This window comes from Osmia lignaria, unplaced genomic scaffold, assembly GCF_051020975.1.
Source record: "Osmia lignaria lignaria isolate PbOS001 unplaced genomic scaffold, iyOsmLign1 scaffold0011, whole genome shotgun sequence".
NCBI lineage: Eukaryota > Metazoa > Arthropoda > Insecta > Hymenoptera > Megachilidae > Osmia > Osmia lignaria.
Genome location: NW_027478165.1, coordinates 122,501 through 125,000, shown reverse-complemented (window position 1 = coordinate 125,000; position 2,500 = coordinate 122,501). Strand labels below are relative to the sequence as shown.

General features: G+C 45.8%; 1 pseudogene; it reads right to left on the bottom strand.

Moving 5' to 3' along the window:
• Positions 1-2,500, bottom strand: part of LOC143306462 (large subunit ribosomal RNA) — an 8,551-nt pseudogene that overhangs the window by 3,894 nt on the left and 2,157 nt on the right.

The window sequence follows — 2,500 nt, the reverse complement described above, 5'->3', positions numbered from 1 at the left end:
GTTTAGTTTTTCTTTTATTGTTACTGTTTATATATTTATTTTTGTTTCTGTTAAGTTCATTGTTTGTATTGGATTTGGTATTATGTCTATGAGTCTTTAATTCTTCATTGTAATCCTTATTTTCTATATTAGATAGGAGCGCCTTAGTTAAAATATCTGTAATAAATTTGTCTGTTTCATAGTTTAGTTTTGTGTCGTCCTGGTTAAAAGTTAACCAGATGTGTTTTAAGGTATTATATAAGGTCTCACAGTGTTCAGGAATTGGTAGTGGCTCTTCGATTGCTTGGCGTAAGTTTTCACGCCAAGTGTTAAAGTTCGTTTCATTGTTGGAATCTAAAAGATCATTATTAACAACTGCGCCTAGAAGTTCAATATTTTCTGGGTTATTATCGGAGTCTACGTTAATTTCACCCGATTCAGCTATTTTATCCGCATATTCATCAGTTTCTTTAACGCTGCCGTCGTCGTCCCGAACATTGTTTAGATTCTCCTCCTCACTATTAGGTTTATTTCTTTTATCCGCATCAAGTTTAAATTCTTTTCGTTTGTTTCTAATTTGGTCCGAGGTTTTATTAGGAAAATGTTTACTAATTTCTACATTTAATTGTTTGTGCGACCGGTATCTACGTTCAAGTTGTTTCAATAACACAACTTCTTCCTCGGACCAAACTCTAACTTTCCGGGAGGTATTAGGGTTGTTTTTATTTTGTTCTAAACTCCCGAGTTGTCTTTTTTTATTGCGCAAATTTGGGTGTTCGTGACGCTCATGGGTCGAAAGGCCCCGCTGCGTGTCAAAACTATTAGTGCACGCTTCACAAGCAAAGGTCTTGGGCCTTTCAATAGGTTTCGCGCCCTTGCATTTTGGTATGTGAACTCTAACTCCATGCAGCTTTAAGAAATTCTTTTTGCATTGGTGGCACTCCCAAAGTATCTCGCTCTCAATATGATGAGTATTTAAATGTTTATCTAAATCCGAGAGAGAGACAAAAAAGAGCTGAGTTCCCTTATTAGTGCAAATAGGACAGGCTATCTTCGCCTCCCTTAAGGGTACAGATAACTTAAACGTAACCAATTCATTAGCCAGGTTCGAAGCCATTTCTTCAACAGAGGTCCCCTCCATAGCGGAAGAATCCGCCACGGCGCTCCCGGGACCAGGTAACGCCGCGTCCGAGGCTTTAGCGTTGTTGTCACTATACATTATTTGTAGTTTTTGGTATATGTGAGATCAGAAAAAATATGCAAATCCATTTTGACCAATTCGATAACCAGGGATAGCAATGTCGTCAACAGTTTGGGCGCCAGCGTTTTAAACGCAAAAGACCAAAAGGAAAAAGTAAAAAGGAAATAAGAGTGAAATAACTAGTAGGGACAGGGAAAAAGAAAAAGAAGAGAAGAAAAGAATAAAAGAAGACAACAACACAGAAGGGAAGAAAGACATTGAAACATTAACAGGATCAATTAATACATTCACAGAGTAAGCTCTGTTTCGGCAAGCCGATATCATTGTAGAGTATTTTCGGTCCTCTGCGTCGCCGCACTCCGTTTAGCCATGGCTGGGATTCGCAGAGTTTGCGCAACTAGTCCTCTGCGAATCGCAGTCATGTTACCGGCGGGTACCCCGAGGAGGTAGGTAGTGCGACTTGGACGGGAGAGGCTGAAGGGCCTGAGGCCTGTATTACGCTTCACCGTCCCTGTAACTACAACTCTCAAGGGCAATCTCGTCGCCCCCACGGTGCCACACGATGTAAGGTGGCTCCCGATCCCTCCGCACCTCCACGAGGTGGGAGCTGGGCAACGTCCAGTTGGAAACAACTGGGCGGCTGAGCCGGAGGGAAGGCACCGTGTGAGCGACGAGGAAGTCCCTTAAGAGAGTCATAGTTACTCCCGCCGTTTACCCGCGCTTTTTTGAATTTCTTCACGTTGACATTCAGAGCACTGGGCAGAAATCACATTGCGTCATCACCCGTGAGGGCCATCGCAATGCTTTGTTTTAATTAGACAGTCGGATTCCCCTAGTCCGTGCCAGTTCTGAGCTAAGCGTTGAATGGCGGCCGAAGAAGCGACCACGACGGCGTTAACCGCCACGGAAGCCTCGCAGCAAGGAAGATCCGCGGGAGGCCAAGGCACGGGACCGAGCTCGGATCCCGGGACGCGACCGAAGTCGCCAACCGTTCACCTCGCCCAGGCCCGGCACGTCAGCCAGACCCGCTTCCCGACCAAGCCCGACACGCCCCGCTCCTCAGAGCCAATCCTTATTCCGAAGTTACGGATCCAATTTGCCGACTTCCCTTACCTACATTAATCTATCGACTAGAGGCTCTTCACCTTGGAGACCTGCTGCGGATATGGGTACGAACCGGCGCGACACCTCCACGTGGCCCTCTCCTGGATTTTCAAGGTCCGAGGGGAAGATCCAGACACCGCCGCAACTGCGGTGCTCTTCGCGTTCCAAACCCTATCTCCCTGCTAGAGGTTTCCAGGGAACTCGAACGCTTATACA